Below are 19,190 nucleotides of genomic sequence, written 5' to 3' on the forward strand. Positions count from 1 at the left end.
TCTAATGTCTACTTCTCTATAGAACTACTACATCATGTCCTGCTCTATTCCCCTTATCATTACAACATCACTGACTTCTAATGTCTACTTCTCTATAGAACTACTATATCATGTCCTGCTCTATTCCCCTCATCATTACAACATCACTTCATTCTAATGTCTACTTCTCTATAGAACTACTACATCATGTCATGCTCTATTCCCCTCATCATTACAACATCACTTCATTCTAATGTCTACTTCTCTATAGAACTACTACATCATGTCATGCTCTATTCCCCTCATCATTACAACATCACTGACTTCTAATGTCTACTTCTCTATAGAACTACTACATCATGTCATGCTCTATTCCCCTTATCATTACAACATCACTGACTTCTAATGTCTACTTCTCTATAGAACTACTACATCATGTCATGCTCTATTCCCCTTATCATTACAACATCACTGACTTCTAATGTCTACTTCTCTATAGAACTACTACATCATGTCATGCTCTATTCCCCTTATCATTACAACATCACTGACTTCTAATGTCTACTTCTCTATAGAACTACTACATCATGTCCTGCTCTATTCCCCTTATCATTACAACATCACTTCATTCTAATGTCTACTTCTCTATAGAACTACTACATCATGTCATGCTCTATTCCCCTTATCATTACAACATCACTGACTTCTAATGTCTACTTCTCTATAGAACTACTACATCATGTCATGCTCTATTCCCCTTATCATTACAACATCACTTCATTCTAATGTCTACTTCTCTATAGAACTACTACATCATGTCATGCTCTATTCCCCTCATCATTACAACATCACTGACTTCTAATGTCTACTTCTCTATAGAACTACTACATCATGTCATGCTCTATTCCCCTTATCATTACAACATCACTTCATTCTAATGTCTACTTCTCTATAGAACTACTACATCATGTCATGCTCTATTCCCCTCATCATTACAACATCACTTCATTCTAATGTCTACTTCTCTATAGAACTACTACATCATGTCATGCTCTATTCCCCTCATCATTACAACATCACTTCATTCTAATGTCTACTTCTCTATAGAACTACTACATCATGTCCTGCTCTATTCCCCTTATCATTACAACATCACTTCATTCTAATGTCTACTTCTCTATAGAACTACTCCATCATGTCCTGCTCTATTCCCCTTATCATTACAACATCACTTCATTCTAATGTCTACTTCTCTATAGAACTACTATATCATGTCCTGCTCTATTCCCCTCATCATTACAACATCACTACATTCTAATGTCTACTTCTCTATAGAACTACTACATCATGTCATGCTCTATTCCCCTTATCATTACAACATCACTTCATTCTAATGTCTACTTCTCTATAGAACTACTACATCATGTCATGCTCTATTCCCCTCATCATTACAACATCACTTCATTCTAATGTCTACTTCTCTATAGAACTACTACATCATGTCATGCTCTATTCCCCTTATCATTACAACATCACTGACTTCTAATGTCTACTTCTCTATAGAACTACTACATCATGTCATGCTCTATTCCCCTTATCATTACAACATCACTTCATTCTAATGTCTACTTCTCTATAGAACTACTACATCATGTCATGCTCTATTCCCCTCATCATTACAACATCACTTCATTCTAATGTCTACTTCTCTATAGAACTACTACATCATGTCATGCTCTATTCCCCTCATCATTACAACATCACTTCATTCTAATGTCTACTTCTCTATAGAACTACTACATCATGTCATGCTCTATTCCCCTTATCATTACAACATCACTTCATTCTAATGTCTACTTCTCTATAGAACTACTACATCATGTCATGCTCTATTCCCCTTATCATTACAACATCACTTCATTCTAATGTCTACTTCTCTATAGAACTACTACATCATGTCATGCTCTATTCCCCTTATCATTACAACATCACTTCATTCTAATGTCTACTTCTCTATAGAACTACTACATCATGTCATGCTCTATTCCCCTCATCATTACAACATCACTGACTTCTAATGTCTACTTCTCTATAGAACTACTACATCATGTCCTGCTCTATTCCCCTCATCATTACAACATCACTTCATTCTAATGTCTACTTCTCTATATAACTACTACATCATGTCATGCTCTATTCCCCTTATCATTACATCACTGACTTCTAATGTCTACTTCTCTATAGAACTACTACATCATGTCATGCTCTATTCCCCTTATCATTACAACATCACTTCATTCTAATGTCTACTTCTCTATAGAACTACTACATCATGTCATGCTCTATTCCCCTCATCATTACAACATCACTTCATTCTAATGTCTACTTCTCTATAGAACTACTCCATCATGTCCTGCTCTATTCCCCTTATCATTACAACATCACTTCATTCTAATGTCTACTTCTCTATAGAACTACTACATCATGTCCTGCTCTATTCCCCTTATCATTACAACATCACTTCATTCTAATGTCTACTTCTCTATAGAACTACTACATCATGTCATGCTCTATTCCCCTCATCATTACAACATCACTGACTTCTAATGTCTACTTCTCTATAGAACTACTACATCATGTCATGCTCTATTCCCCTTATCATGACAACATCACTTCATTCTAATGTCTACTTCTCTATAGAACTACTACATCATGTCCTGCTCTATTCCCCTTATCATTACATCACTGACTTCTAATGTCTACTTCTCTATAGAACTACTACATCATGTCATGCTCTATTCCCCTCATCATTACAACATCACTTCATTCTAATGTCTACTTCTCTATAGAACTACTACATCATGTCATGCTCTATTCCCCTTATCATTACAACATCACTTCATTCTAATGTCTACTTCTCTATAGAACTACTACATCATGTCCTGCTCTATTCCCCTCATCATGACAACATCACTTCATTCTAATGTCTACTTCTCTATAGAACTACTACATCATGTCCTGCTCTATTCCCCTTATCATTACAACATCACTTCATTCTAATGTCTACTTCTCTATAGAACTACTACATCATGTCATGCTCTATTCCCCTCATCATTACAACATCACTTCATTCTAATGTCTACTTCTCTATAGAACTACTACATCATGTCCTGCTCTATTCCCCTTATCATTACAACATCACTTCATTCTAATGTCTACTTCTCTATAGAACTACTACATCATGTCATGCTCTATTCCCCTCATCATTACAACATCACTTCATTCTAATGTCTACTTCTCTATAGAACTACTACATCATGTCATGCTCTATTCCCCTTATCATTACAACATCACTTCATTCTAATGTCTACTTCTCTATAGAACTACTACATCATGTCATGCTCTATTCCCCTCATCATTACAACATCACTTCATTCTAATGTCTACTTCTCTATAGAACTACTACATCATGTCCTGCTCTATTCCCCTCATCATGACAACATCACTTCATTCTAATGTCTACTTCTCTATAGAACTACTACATCATGTCATGCTCTATTCCCCTTATCATTACAACATCACTTCATTCTAATGTCTACTTCTCTATAGAACTACTACATCATGTCCTGCTCTATTCCCCTTATCATTACAACATCACTTCATTCTAATGTCTACTTCTCTATAGAACTACTACATCATGTCCTGCTCTATTCCCCTCATCATTACAACATCACTTCATGCTTCTTTCCAGGAAACTTCCAAACACATTCACACTTTCTAGGGAATTATTAGGACACTGACGACCTTCTGTGTGTGTGTGTGTGTGTGTGTGTGTGTGTGTGTGTGTGTGTGTGTGTGTGTGTGTGAGAGAGAGAGAGAGAGAGAGAGAGAGAACCGTTCGTCTGTTTTACTAGAGTGAACCGGACTGCAGTAGCCTCGGAAATGCTGATTGTGTGTGTGTGTGTGTGTGTGTGTGTGCGTGCGTGCGTGCGTGCGTGTGTGTGTGTGTGTGTGTGTGTGTGTGTGTGTGTGTGTGTGTGTGTGTGTGTGTGTGTGTGTGTGTGTGTGTGTGTGTGTGTGTGTGGGATTGAAGGTTTAGTATTTATAATGACATTTATGTTCCATGTTCACATATCCAGATCTCCAGGTGCAGGTGACCAGATCCCAGTTCTCTAACCAGGCAGAGCTGAAGTGTCACAGCAGCTGTCATCTAGCTGGTCGTCTTTCCTTCATCTGGTACAAGAACGGACTGAAAATTAAGGAAGAAACATCTTCTTCTTATCCAGGCAGCTTTGGTCCTGAAGACAGCTATTCCTGTGCTGTAGAAGGATATGAGGCTTTCCCCTCTGCTTCAGTGTCAGTGTGTGAGTTTACTCCACTGTGTGTCACTGACATAACGCCACCTGGTGGAGCCAGATAAAATCCATGATCAAACTTAATCCTAAAGTTTATTTATGTTAATATAATTTCTTCCAGATGGTCCCAGGAACACCTCAGTGTTGGTGAGTCCCTCTGGTGAAACAGAGGAGGGCAGTTCAGTGACTCTGACCTGCAGCAGTGATGCCAACCCAGCAGCTACTTACAACTGGTACAAGAAGAATGATGATCCAGAGCAGAAAGCTTTGAAATCAGGAGCACAGCTTGACTTGGTTTCCATCCAGTCCTCTGACTCTGGAGAGTATCACTGTGCAGCTGAGAATGAGCTGGGGACAAAGAGGTCTGCCTCGGTCTCTGTCAATGTGACATGTGAGTGAAACTAAAAGCAACAAACAAATGAACAAATGTTTTTAATCTGTCAAATTATTTTAGCTGTTATTAACCAGGGAAAGGTTTAGCTAAAAATTTATGTTTTTTCCTGCTTCACTTCCACAACTGGGAGCTGCTCAGTACAACCACAGTGTGTGACTGTGGTTCCCAACGCGCGTGTGTGTGTGTGTGTGTGTGTGTGCGGGGTGTGTGTGTGTGTATTAAATATACGCAGGTATTTGTATGGATATGAAAACATTATCTCATCAATGTCTGTCCCACACAGCACACCTGTTGATTCCACTTCCTCTCTCATGTCTGCGTTATGTTTCTTTAATCCTACATATTGTGGATGGCCAGTGCCACAACAAGATACAAATGTGTTTGCAACGTAAGCGTACCTATGTTCCCCGGGTTCTATGTTTCCCGGGTTCTATGTTCCCAGCTCCTGCTAAAAAGGGTCCTATGTTCCCCGGGTCCTATGTTCCCCGCTCCCGAAAAAGGGTCCTATGTTCCCCGGGTCCTATGTTCCCCGCTCGTATGCATAAAGTCGGCGAGTAGCGCACCGCCGGACGCCTCCACAACCATCCTTCACTTCACCCCCAGCACCCAACACCCACTGCCCAGAGACAGCGCACCTTTTTCAGCTCCATACTACAGTGCACTGCCTCGGGTCTCTGGCTCTCTCTGGCTCATCTTGAAAATATGGGGTTCGGCTTGCAAAAGATTCTGCGATGCGCTATGGCGCAGTAGGCTATGCCTCATGTTTTCCTGGCACAATGCCACGATAAGAAAGTTTTCCCTAGCAATTTGTAACATTTATACAGAGGCTAGAGAAGCATATGTCGGCCACGTAGTGATATAACGAAGTAGCCTGTTGCAGAGGAAAGCGAAATTAAACAATTTATTTGAATGGCTTTACAGAACTTGTGCATGTCTGTGGGTTATATAGAGGCGATTTGTGCTGCGTCAATGTTGCAAATATTGATCTCTCTCTCTCTCTCTCTCTCTCTCTCTGAAAAATGTAATATTATGGATAGCATGTTGCTGCTCCTGCTGCTGAATGTGTGCATATATCTGAGCCTATAGACTGGAGCTTTCTCTCATGCAGTCTGTCAATGAAGTCTCACAACCTCGAGATATTGTGGTTTGCACTCGCCGACTTTACGCATACGAGCGGGGAACATAGGACCCTTTTCCGGGAGCGGGGAACATAGGACCCAGGGAACATAGAACCGTTTTTAGCAGGAGCGGGATACATAGAACCCGGGGAACATAGAACCCAGGGAACATAGGCATGACCCCGTTTGCAACTCTATGACTTCACGAGTCGTCTTTGTTACCTGCACAGGTGTGCACAGGTGTGCACATTATAACTCGATGTGCAAATGAACTGATCCAATAGGGTGGAGTCTCTTTAACATGTGCTGGTAAAAAACATGTTTAATGATCCTCTGCTTTTGCTCCTGTCTTTTTACTTTCATTTCCACGCTGGCTCTCTTAATGACTGTCTTCATTGACTTTGATCCAGAATGCAGATATACCAAACCTACTTTTCATTCCACCCTCATTTGGAAGTGTCGTATGCCAAGTTGAAAGCGTTCCTTCTTTCTTCCCTCGCTCCGTGCTGTCATCCTCGTTAGGACAGGTCTCATTAGATCTCCCGGCTATTCTGAAGAAACTCAAGCAACGTTTCTCAAGCTCGCTGCACCCCGCAGACACACACACACACACACACACACACACACACACACTCACACACTCACACACTCACACACACACACACACACACACACACACACGTATCAGCGGGCCATCACCATTTAATTATCTCACGTACGTCTGTGTGTGTGTGTGTGCGTGTGTGTGTGTGTGTGTGTGCGTGTGTGTGAGTGTGTGTGTGTGTGTGTGTTTGTGTGTTGTGGGCGCAGGGCTGAGGAAAGGTGCATGCTGGCAGCTCTGGACAAATTGCGCGCAAATTTCCCTCTCTCGCTTTCTCTCTCTCCCTCTTTCTCTCTCTCTCTCTCGCTCTCTCGTTCTCTCTCTTTCTCTCTCTCTCTCTCTCTCTCGCTCTCTCTCTCTCTCTCGTTCTCTCTCTTTCTCTCTCTCTCTCTCGTTCTCTCTCTTTCTCTCTCTCTCTCTCTCTCTCTTTCTTGCTCTCTCTCGTTCTCTCTCTCTCTGTCTTTCCCTTCTTCCTGCCGCTTCCTTGCAGCTCGGCAGCAAATGCTTTGAGGACCGGCACCGGTCCCCGGCCCGCCAGTTGGGGATCCCTGCTGTAGTTCACTGAGCAGCTCCACGGCAGCACTTGGAGATGAAGTGCCTTGCTCAAGGGCACAATGACAGCAGATGTTGAGGGACAGGAGAGCGTTACATAATTCACTGTTGTCAACAAGATCTTCCCAGCTGTTCTGGGGATTCAAACCATCAGACTTCCAGTTACAAGCTGACTTCCAAATGTTCAGTTGTTGCCTCCCACATCTTTACTACTAATAGTTTAATTACAGTATGTGTCATTGCTAAAACACATCCTTATTTTATATCATCCATGTTAATCCATGTTCTCCAGATGGTCCCAGGAACACCTCAGTGTTGGTGAGTCCCTCTGGTGAAATAGTGGAGGGCACTTCAGTGACTCTGACCTGCAGCAGTGATGCCAACCCAGCAGCTACCTATACCTGGTACAAGAAGAATGGAGATCCAGAGCAGAAAGCTTTGAAATCAGGAGCACAGCTTGTCTTGGTTTCCATCCAGTCCTCTGACTCGGGAGAGTATCACTGTGAAGCTGAGAATGAGCTGGGGACAAAGAGGTCTGCCTCTGTCTCTGTCAATGTGACATGTAAGTGAAACTAAGTCACAAACAAACAAAAAAACACCAAACAAACAAAGAAATGTTTTTAATCTGTCAAATTATTTTAGCTGTTATTAACCAGGGAAAGGTTTAGCTGATAATCTATCTTTTTTCTGCTTCACTTTCACAACTGGGAGCTGCCCAGTACAACCACAGTGTGTGACTGTAGTTCACTGAGCAGCTCCACTGCAACACTTGGAAATGAAGTGCCTTGCTCAAGGGCACAATGACAACAGATGTTGAGGGACAGGAGAGCGTTACATAATTCACTGTTGTCAACAAGATCTTCCCAGCTGTTCTGGGGATTCAAACCATCAAGCTGACTTCCAAATTTTCAGTTGTTGCCTCCCACAGCTTTACTACTAATAGTTTAATTACAGTATGTGTCATTGTTAAAACACATCCTTATTTTATATAACCCATGTTAATCCATGTTCTCCAGATGGTCCCAGGAACACCTCAGTGTTGGTGAGTCCCTCTGGTGAAATAGTGGAGGGCACTTCAGTGACTCTGACCTGCAGCAGTGATGCCAACCCAGCAGCTACCTATACCTGGTACAAGGAGAATGGAGATCCAGAGCAGAAAGCTTTGAAATCAGGAGCACAGCTTGACTTGGTTTCCATCCAGTCCTCTGACTCTGGAGAGTATCACTGTGCAGCTGAGAATGAGCAGGGGAGAAAGAGGTCTGCCTCTGTCTCTGTCAATGTGACATGTGAGTGAAACTAAAAGCAACAAACAAATGAACAAATGTTTTTAATCTGTCAAATTATTTTAGCTGTTATTAACCAGGGAAAGGTTTAACTGAGAATGTATATATTTTTATCTGCTTCACTTTCACAACTGGGAGCTGCCAGTACAACCACAGTGTGTTACTGTAGTTCACAGCTACACTACAACACTTGGAGATGAAGTGCCTTGCTCAAGGGCACAATGACAGCAGATGTTGAGGGACAGGAGAGCGTTACATAATTCACTGTTGTCAACAAGATCTTCCCAGCTGTTCTGGGGATTTAAACCATCAGACTTCCAGTCACAAGCTGACTTCCAAATGTTCAGTTGTTGCCTCCCACGTCTTTACTACTAATAGTTTAATTACAGTATGTGTCATTGCTAAAACACATCCTTATTTTATATAATCCATGTTAATCCATGTTCTCCAGATGGTCCCAGGAACACCTCAGTGTTGGTGAGTCCCTCTGGTGAAACACTGGAGGGCACTTCAGTGAAGCTGACCTGCAGCAGTGATGCCAACCCAGCAGCTACTTACAGCTGGTACAAGAAGAATGATGATCCAGAGCAGAAAGCTTTGAAATCAGGAGCACAACTTGACTTGGTTTCCATCCAGTCCTCTGACTCTGGAGAGTATCACTGTGCAGCTGAGAATGAGCTGGGGACAAAGAGGTCTGCCTCTGTCTCTGTCAATGTGACATGTGAGTGAAACTAAAAGTCACAAACAAACAAAAAAAAACACCAAACAAACAAAGAAATATTTTTAATCTGTCAAATTATTTTAGCTGTTATTAACCAGGGAAAGGTTTAGCTGAGAATCTATCTTTTTTCTGCTTCACTTTCACAACTGGGAGCTGCCCAGTACAACCACAGTGTGTGACTGTAGTTCACTGAGCAGCTCCACTGCAACACTTGGAAATGAAGTGCCTTGCTCAAGGGCACAATGACAACAGATGTTGAGGGACAGGAGAGCATTACATAATTCACTGTTGTCAACAAGATCTTCCCAGCTGTTCTGGGGATTCAAACCATCAAGCTGACTTCCAAATGTTCAGTTGTTTCCTCCCACAGCTTTACTACTAATAGTTTAATTACAGTATGTGTCATTGTTAAAACACATCCTTATTTTATATAACCCATGTTAATCCATGTTCTCCAGATGGTCCCAGGAACACCTCAGTGTTGGTGAGTCCCTCTGGTGAAATAGTGGAGGGCACTTCAGTGACTCTGACCTGCAGCAGTGATGCCAACCCAGCAGCTACCTATACCTGGTACAAGGAGAATGGAGATCCAGAGCAGAAAGCTTTGAAATCAGGAGCACAGCTTGACTTGGTTTCCATCCAGTCCTCTGACTCTGGAGAGTATCACTGTGCAGCTGAGAATGAGCAGGGGAGAAAGAGGTCTGCCTCTGTCTCTGTCAATGTGACATGTGAGTGAAACTAAAAGCAACAACACACACACAAATGTTTTTAATCTGTCAAGTTATTTTAGCTGTTATTAACTCAGTGAGTGCCAAGGACGAGTATGTTCGTCATTTCGTTTAGTAACGTAGAGTGCCAAGGACGAGTATGTTCGTCAATTGCGTTTTTTGACGGTGGGACGTGGATCAAAGCCTCAGGCATCTCCTATAAAAATATGGGAGCTATTAAATGTGTATAACCTATTTTACGGACTCATTAGGTGGCGACAGTGCTCTCCAGATTAGAGAAAGGTCCGGAAAACAGCAGGAAAAAGCTCCGTGATCAAAGAGAAACCGCTCATGCTGCAGCCAGAGCCATATAGATGGCTCTGTCTGCAGCTGACGTTGGCTGCGAACAGCAGTCAATCCGCGCCCACAACTGACCCCCTCTGCCTCTGTCTGTCTGTCTGTATAGTTTCTCCACACGATTAGCCGCCAGGAAGGCAGTACCCGACGCCGAAGGGCCAAACCTTTCCCTGCAGTCCGGTTTGGCATTTCCGTGTCGCGCTGGGAGCCGGCGCACAAAAACTGAGCGCTCCGAAAATAGACTGGGTGCGTGTTAGGCTGTGTGTTAGTGTGGGGAGCAGTTTGCAGCTGAGGGGGGGAGAGGGGGGTGGGGCACCCAGGGCATCACACAACTACACCACGTCACTACATTAGAAAATATTAGCTTCAGACTCAGTGAATGTGCTTGAAATGCTGCATTTCACAAAAGGCGGAATAACTCAGCTTCTAATTTGAAACGTGTCTTTTTGCTCAAAACAACCTATCTTCTCCGGCTCATAACTAAAGAACGGAAAATGGTATCAATAAACTTTTTTTTGCAGATGATAGAAGAGAGTCTCATCGTTCTTTGTGCATGTTCGGTGTTTACATAGTAATATCACACAATATTCTGTGGGCCTCGAGAAATCACTGAAAACGCTCTGAAACTCTGGCACTGGGAGCGTCCGTTCTCCAAAAGTGGCTGGCACTCAATGAGTTAACCAGGGAAAGGTTTCGCTGAGAATGTATCTTTTTTTCTGCTTAACTTTCACAACTGGGAGCTGCCAGTATAACAACAGTGTGTTACTGTAGTTCACTGAGCAGCTCCACTGCAACACTTGGAAATGAAGTGCCTTGCTCAAGGGCACAATGTCAGCAGATGTTGAGGGACAGGAGAGCATGACATAATTCACTGTTGTCAACAAGATCTTCCCAGCTGTTCTGGGGATTCAAACCATCAGACTTCCAGTCACAAGCTGACTTCCAAATGTTCAGTTGTTGCCTCCCACATCTTTACTACTAATAGTTTAATTACAGTATGTGTCACTGCTAAACATCCTTATTTTATATCATCCATGTTAATTCATGTTCTCCAGATGGTCCCAGGAACACCTCAGTGTTGGTGAGTCCCTCTGGTGAAACACTGGAGGGCACTTCAGTGACTCTGAGCTGCAGCAGTGATGCCAACCCAGCAGCTACCTATACCTGGTACAAGGAGAATGGAGATCCAGAGCAGAAAGCTTTGAAATCAGGAGCACAGCTTGTCTTGGTTTCCATCCAGTCCTCTGACTCTGGAGAGTATCACTGTGCAGCTGAGAATGAGCTGGGGACAAAGATGTCTGCCTCTGTCTCTGTCAATGTGACATGTGAGTGAAACTAAAAGCAACAAACAAATGAACAAATGTTTTTAATCTGTCAAATTATTTTAGCTGTTATTAACCAGGGAAAGGTTTAGCTGAGAATGTATATATTTTTTTCTGCTTCACTTTCACAACTGGGAGCTGCCAGTACAACCACAATGTGTTACTGTAGTTCACAGCTACACTGCAGCACTTGGAGATGAAGTGCCTTGCTCAAGGGCACAATGACAGCAGATGTTGAGGGACAGGAGAGCGTTACATAATTCACTGTTGTCAACAAGATCTTCCCAGCTGTTCTGGGGATTCAAACCATCAGACTTCCAGTCACAAGCTGACTTCCAAATGTTCAGTTGTTGCCTCCCACATCTTTACTACTAATAGTTTAATTACAGTATGTGTCATTGCTAAAACACATCCTTATTTTATATAATCCATGTTAATCCATGTTGTCCAGATGGTCCCAGGAACACCTCAGTGTTGGTGAGTCCCTCTGGTGAAACACTGGAGGGCACTCCAGTGACTCTGAGCTGCAGCAGTGATGCCAACCCAGCAGCTACTTACACCTGGTACAAGAAGAATGAAGGTCCAGAGCAGAAAGCTTTGAAATCAGGAGCACAGCTTGACTTGGTTTCCATCCAGTCCTCTGACTCTGGAGAGTATCACTGTGAAGCTGAGAATGAGCTGGGGACAAAGAGGTCTGCCTCTGTCTCTGTCAATGTGACATGTGAGTGAAACTAAAAGTCACAAACAAACAAAAAAACACCAAACAAACAAAGAAATATTTTTAATCTGTCAAATTATTTTAGCTGTTATTAACCAGGGAAAGGTTTAGCTGAGAATCTATCTTTTTTCTGCTTCACTTTCACAACTGGGAGCTGCCCAGTACAACCACAGTGTGTGACTGTAGTTCACTGAGCAGCTCCACTGCAACACTTGGAAATGAAGTGCCTTGCTCAAGGGCACAATGACAACAGATGTTAAGGGACAGGAGAGCATTACATAATTCACTGTTGTCAACAAGATCTTCCCAGCTGTTCTGGGGATTCAAACCATCAAGCTGACTTCCAAATTTTCAGTTGTTTCCTCCCACAGCTTTACTACTAATAGTTATATTACAGTATGTGTCATTGTTAAAACACATCCTTATTTTATATAACCCATGTTAATCCATGTTCTCCAGATGGTCCCAGGAACACCTCAGTGTTGGTGAGTCCCTCTGGTGAAATAGTGGAGGGCACTTCAGTGACTCTGACCTGCAGCAGTGATGCCAACCCAGCAGCTACCTATACCTGGTACAAGGAGAATGGAGATCCAGAGCAGAAAGCTTTGAAATCAGGAGCACAGCTTGACTTGGTTTCCATCCAGTCCTCTGACTCTGGAGAGTATCACTGTGAAGCTGAGAATGAGCAGGGGAGAAAGAGGTCTGCCTCTGTCTCTGTCAATGTGACATGTGAGTGAAACTAAAAGCAACAAACAAATGAACAAATGTTTTTAATTTGTGCTACAAAGTGGCCTTCCACTTTGTAGCACAAATAAATTACAACTCGTGCAAAACGCCGCTGCTAGAATTCTAACTAGAACTAAGAAGTTTGATCATATAACTCCGGTCCTAATCTCCCTCCACTGGCTCCCAATTCAGGCCAGATCAGACTTTAAGGTGCTTCTGTTAACCTATAAATCCTTGCATGGGCTCGCACCTCCGTACTTATCTGAGCTAATCATTCCCTATGTTCCCACGCGTACTCTCCGCTCACAGGACGGTAATTATCTTACCGTCCCTAAAATTAAGAAAAAATCAGCAGGTAGCAGAGCATTTTCTTACCGTGCTCCACATCTCTGGAACCAGCTTCCTCTGTCAGTTAGGGAAGCTGGCTCCATTGAAATCTTCAAAACTAGACTCAAAACCCATTTATTCTCCCAATCATTTGGTTGTGCTTGATAGTTGTGTTTGATGATGTCATTCTCTAGAAATATTTATTAGCTCTTGAGTACATACAATCCTGAATTGCTGAGCGGGCTGTCTCAAGCCAGCAATATCATTATAAACTTATACTTGACCTAATTTAATAATATGGCATCAGTCGACCCAGTAGCTTAGATACAAAATTTAATAGCTGGTGAATAAACTTAGTCCTGAACTGCTGAGCGGGCAATCACAAGCCAGCAGTATCAGTATAAACTTAGACTTGACCTAATTTAGTTTTGTTTGTTGTAGGTCATGATTAAGGTCCGCTAAACAGGGCTGAATCATTGACAGTGGTGTTAGGTGGTACTTAGACCTGAATTAGCAGTATAGTATTAGTCATCCTAAAAAATAAAAATAAAATCCTAATAAATTTTGTTTTGACCTAATTTTATTGTTGTCTATACAGTTAGTTCCACCTCTGCGCAGATTCCCCCGCTCTCTTCTCTCTCTCCCCCTCAGGTGTCCTTCATTGGCCTGACGTACACCCCCGCCGCTGCAGCCCTAGGTCCGGCCGTCATCGCCCTAGCCACCTGTCGTCACTCTAGGCCATCTACCCGCTACTCCATCTACTGTCTGACACCCCGGGCTCTTCACCACCACCGACCCCTATCCTCATCATCCCGGTCACCTGCCTGCCTAAGGGAAGGGGGGGACCCCCCCCCCCCCCCCCGGCCTCATCACCTCCAACTCCTATCCTCCCCTCCCCTTAATCACCACCTCCGACTCTTATCCTCCCCTCCCCTCCTCTTAGCTAGTATTCTCTAAACCTACGAACACTTAAAGACTACATTTTCTATTTCCTTTGGACTCTACTTTTTACATTTTCAACTCCCTTCCCTGATTTTAGGATAATTTAAAAACTACATTTTTATATCCCTCTGTTGGACTCTTTTTTACATTTTCAATTTTCTGTTCTCTTGTAAATTTTATTTCCATAATAAACCATTTACAGAGTTTCACTGCTGGAAAACTCTGTTCATGGTTTAGCCCGGCATCTCTCGGCCTGTCTCGGAGGGGAGTCCCCGGATGGGGGTCCGCCGCTGGGTCCACTGCCTGGGTGGGCCCGCGTGGCCTGCGTGGCCTGCTCTCTCAGTTCCCAGTCACTAGCTGGGGGCGGGTCTGGGAGCGGGTCGCGTGGGGGGTGGGCTTACTCAGGCGACCATTGCTGGGCCCCTGTAGCACAACGACCTCACAAGGTTCCTCCTCAGCCAAGCCAAGTCACTGGGGCAATCCATTTGGTGGAAAGGTTTTCTTGCGTTCACTGGGGGTGTGGGGACGCCGCTGTGTCCCGGCCCGGCCTTCTCTCCCACGCCTTATGTGGGCGGGGGGCCGGGGCGGGGGGCATCGGTGCTCTTCATCACTGGTCGAGGGCTGCCAGTTGGTTTAGAACAGTTTAGGTAGGCGATAGATTAGCTACAGCCTAAGGCTGACCTGTTATAGTGTTCAGGCAAAGATCAGACTAGAGCAGAGTAGGATAGGCCAGATTAGGCTGTAGACTAGCTAGATACTATGTCCCAGCTAGCTCTGGTTAATGCTTAGAGTAGCAGTTGTCTGATCTTCCCCCCCCCCTCTCTTTCTCTTTCCCCCACTCCTTTCCCTTCTTCCCCCTCCTGTTCCCCACTCTCCCACATTTCCCACTCCCCCGCTCTTCCCTCCCCCGCCGCCCCTTCCCACGTTCCCCCTGCTCTCCCTCCCCTGCACCCTCCCACCTCTCCTTCTCTGTTCTCTCCTCCTCCCTGTCCTCTCCCCTCTCTCACATTCCCCCTGCACTCCTTCCCCTACACCCCCCACCTCTCCTTCTCTGCTCTCTCCTCCTCTCTGTCCTCTCGGTGGGGGGGGGGGGGGGGAGGAGGGGGCGGAGAGGTCTGTTCCCTCCCCCGCCTCCTCCTCCCGCGTTCCCCCTGCACCCTCCCACCTCTCCTTCTCTGTTCTCTCCTCCTCTCCCCCTGCACTCCTTCCCCTGCACCCTCCCACCTCTCCTTCTCTGTTCTCTCCTCCTCTCTGTCCTCTCTGGGGGGGGGGGGGGGGGGGGGGGGGGGATGTGGGACGCTTCCCCTGCTCTCTCCCCCCCCTGCATCCCCATCTCTCCTTCTCTCCTCCTCCACATTCTTATCTTCTCCCCACCTCCCCCCTCTCCTCCGTCTATATTGCTCATTCTCTCCCCACCTCCTCCCTCCCCCTGCTCTCTTCTCCCCCACACCTCCCCTCCCTTCCCCTCTCCTGCTCTCTCCTCTTGCTCCTTCCCCACCTCCTATACCCTCCCCACCCCATCACTCTCTCACATTCCCCCTGCTATTCTCCCTTCTCCTGCGCTCTCCTCTGCTCTCCCCTCATTCCTATATTTTCTATATTATTAATTGTTCAAATGTTATCTTTATTCTGTATATTCTTGTTACTGTTGTGTCAGCTAGAATTAGCTAGACATACTTTCTGTGAAGCCCTCTGAGACATGCTTGTGAATTAGGGCTATATAAATAAACTTGACTTGACTTGACTTTAATCTGTCAAACTATTTTAGCTGTTATTAACCAGGGAAAGGTTTAACTGAGAATGTATATATTTTTTTCTGCATCACTTTCACAACTGGGAGCTGCCAGTACAACCACAGTGTGTTACTGTAGTTCACAGCTACACTACAACACTTGGAGATGAAGTGCCTTGCTCAAGGGCACAATGACAGCAGATGTTGAGGGACAGGAGAGCATTACATAATTCACTGTTGTCAACAAGATCTTCCCAGCTGTTCTGGGGATTCAAACCATCAGACTTCCAGTCACAAGCTGACTTCCAAATGTTCAGTTGTTGCCTCCCACATCTTTACTACTAATAGTTTAATTACAGTAGGCCTATGTGTCATTGCTAAAACACATCCTTATTTTATATCATCCATGTTAATCCATGTTCTCCAGATGGTCCCAGGAACACCTCAGTGTTGGTGAGTCCCTCTGGTGAAATAGTGGAGGGCACTTCAGTGACTCTGACCTGCAGCAGTGATGCCAACCCAGCAGCTACCTATACCTGGTACAAGGAGAATGGAGATCCAGAGCAGAAAGCTTTGAAATCAGGAGCACAGCTTGTCTTGGTTTCCATCCAGTCCTCTGACGCTGGAGAGTATCACTGTGAAGCTGAGAATGAGCTGGGGACAAAGAGGTCTGCCTCGGTCTCTGTCAATGTGACATGTGAGTGAAACTAAAAGTCACAAACAAACAAAAAAACACCAAACAAACAAAGAAATATTTTTAATCTGTCAAATTATTTTAGCTGTTATTAACCAGGGAAAGGTTTAGCTGAGAATCTATCTTTTTTCTGCTTCACTTTCACAACTGGGAGCTGCCAGTACAACCACAGTGTGTGACTGTAGCTCACTGAGCAGCTCCACTGCAACACTTGGAGATGAAGTGCCTTGCTCAAAGGCACAATGACAGCAGATGTTGAGGGACAGGAGAGCATTACATAATTCACTGTTGTCAACAAGATCTTCCCAGCTGTTCTGGGGATTCAAACCATCAGACTTCCAGTCACAAGCTGACTTCCAAATTTTCAGTTGTTGCCTCCCACAGCTTTACTACTAATAGTTTAATTACAGTATGTGTCATTGTTAAAACACATCCTTATTTTATATAACCCATGTTAATCCATGTTCTCCAGATGGTCCCAGGAACACCTCAGTGTTGGTGAGTCCCTCTGGTGAAATAGTGGAGGGCACTTCAGTGACTCTGACCTGCAGCAGTGATGCCAACCCAGCAGCTACCTATACCTGGTACAAGGAGAATGGAGATCCAGAGCAGAAAGCTTTGAAATCAGGAGCACAGCTTGACTTGGTTTCCATCCAGTCCTCTGACTCTGGAGAGTATCACTGTGAAGCTGAGAATGAGCAGGGGAGAAAGAGGTCTGTCTCCGTCTCTGTCAATGTGACATGTGAGTGAAACTAAAAGCAACAACACACACACAAATGTTTTTAATCTGTCAAGTTATTTTAGCTGTTATTAACTCAGTGAGTGCCAAGGACGAGTATGTTCGTCATTTCGTTTAGTAACGTAGAGTGCCAAGGACGAGTATGTTCGTCAATTGCGTTTTTTGACGGTGGGACGTGGATCAAAGCCTCAGGCATCTCCTATAAAAATATGGGAGCTATTAAATGTGTATAACCTATTTTACGGACTCATTAGGTGGCGACAGTGCTCTCCAGATTAGAGAAAGGTCCGGGAAACAGCAGGAAAAAGCTCTGTGATCAAAGAGAATCCGCTCATGCTGCAGCCAGAGCCATATAGATGGCTCTGTCTGCAGCTGACGTTGGCTGCGAACAGCAGTCAATCCGCGCCCACAACTGACCCCCTCTGCCTCTGTCTGTCTGTCTGTATAGTTTCTCCACACGATTAGCCGCCAGGAAGGCAGTACCCGACGCCAAAGGGCCAAACCTTTCCCTGCAGTCCGGTTTGGCTTTCCGTGTCGCGCTGGGAGCCGGCGCACAAAAACTGAGCGCTCCGAAAATAGACTGGGTGCGTGTTAGGCTGTGTGTTAGTGTGGGGAGGAGTTTGCAGCTGAGGGGGGGAGAGGGGGGTGGGGCACGCAGGGCATCACACAACTACACCACGTCACTACATCAGAAAATATTAGCTTCAGACTCAGTGAATGTGCTTGAAATGCTGCATTTCACAAAAGGCGGAATAACTCAGCTTCTAATTTGAAACGTGTCTTTTTGCTCAAAACAAGCTATCTTCTCCGGCTCATAAAGAACGGAAAATGGTATCAATAAACTTTTTTTTGCAGATGATAGAAGAGAGTCTCATCGTTCTTTGTGCGTGTTCGGTGTTTACATAGTAATATCACACAATATTCTGTGGGCCTCGAGAAATCACTGAAAACGCTCTGAAACTCTGGCACTGGGAGCGTCCGTTCTCCAAAAGTGTCTGGCACTCAATGAGTTAACCAGGGAAAGGTTTCGCTGAGAATGTATCTTTTTTTCTGCTTAACTTTCACAACTGGGAGCTGCCAGTATAACAACAGTGTGTTACTGTAGTTCACTGAGCAGCTCCACTGCAACACTTGGAAATGAAGTGCCTTGCTCAAGGGCACAATGACAGCAGATGTTGAGGGACAGGAGACCATGACATAATTCACTGTTGTCAACAAGATCTTCCCAGCTGTTCTGGGGATTCAAACCATCAGACTTCCAGTCACAAGCTGACTTCCAAATGTTCAGTTGTTGCCTCCCACATCTTTACTACTAATAGTTTAATTACAGTATGTGTCACTGCTAAACATCCTTATTTTATATCATCCATGTTAATCCATGTTCTCCAGATGGTCCCAGGAACACCTCAGTGTTGGTGAGTCCCTCTGGTGAAACAGTGGAGGGCAGTTCAGTGACTCTGACCTGCAGCAGTGATGCCAACCCAGCAGCTACCTACACCTGGTACAAGAAGAATGACGCCTCTCCAAAAGCATCAGGACAGACCTTCACCATCACTGACATCACATCTGAACACAGTGGAGAATATTACTGTGAGGCCCAAAACAGCAGAGGGCGCCATAACTCCACCTTACAGCTGACTGTTCTGGCAGGTAAGGTCGTCCATTCACCTACCTAACACACACACGCACGCACACACAGACCACCTCGTCCTATCCACCTTATTTTTGAATGCCCTACTGTAAAAAATAATTGTGGGTACAAGGTCTGGTTTAACGTGACTTATTGTTGCAGCTTGCCATTTCCTTTGTTATACTCGGCTGCAGACCTATGCTGCAATACCGAATTATAAACCGGAAGCTGGAGCACGTTATAAAAGTTATAAATATAGTCACGTTATAAACAACTAACCGACGCTGGGGGTC

This window comes from Poromitra crassiceps (assembly GCF_964638095.1).
Source record: "Poromitra crassiceps genome assembly, chromosome: 4".
In the NCBI taxonomy this organism is placed as follows: Eukaryota; Metazoa; Chordata; class Actinopteri; order Beryciformes; family Melamphaidae; genus Poromitra; species Poromitra crassiceps.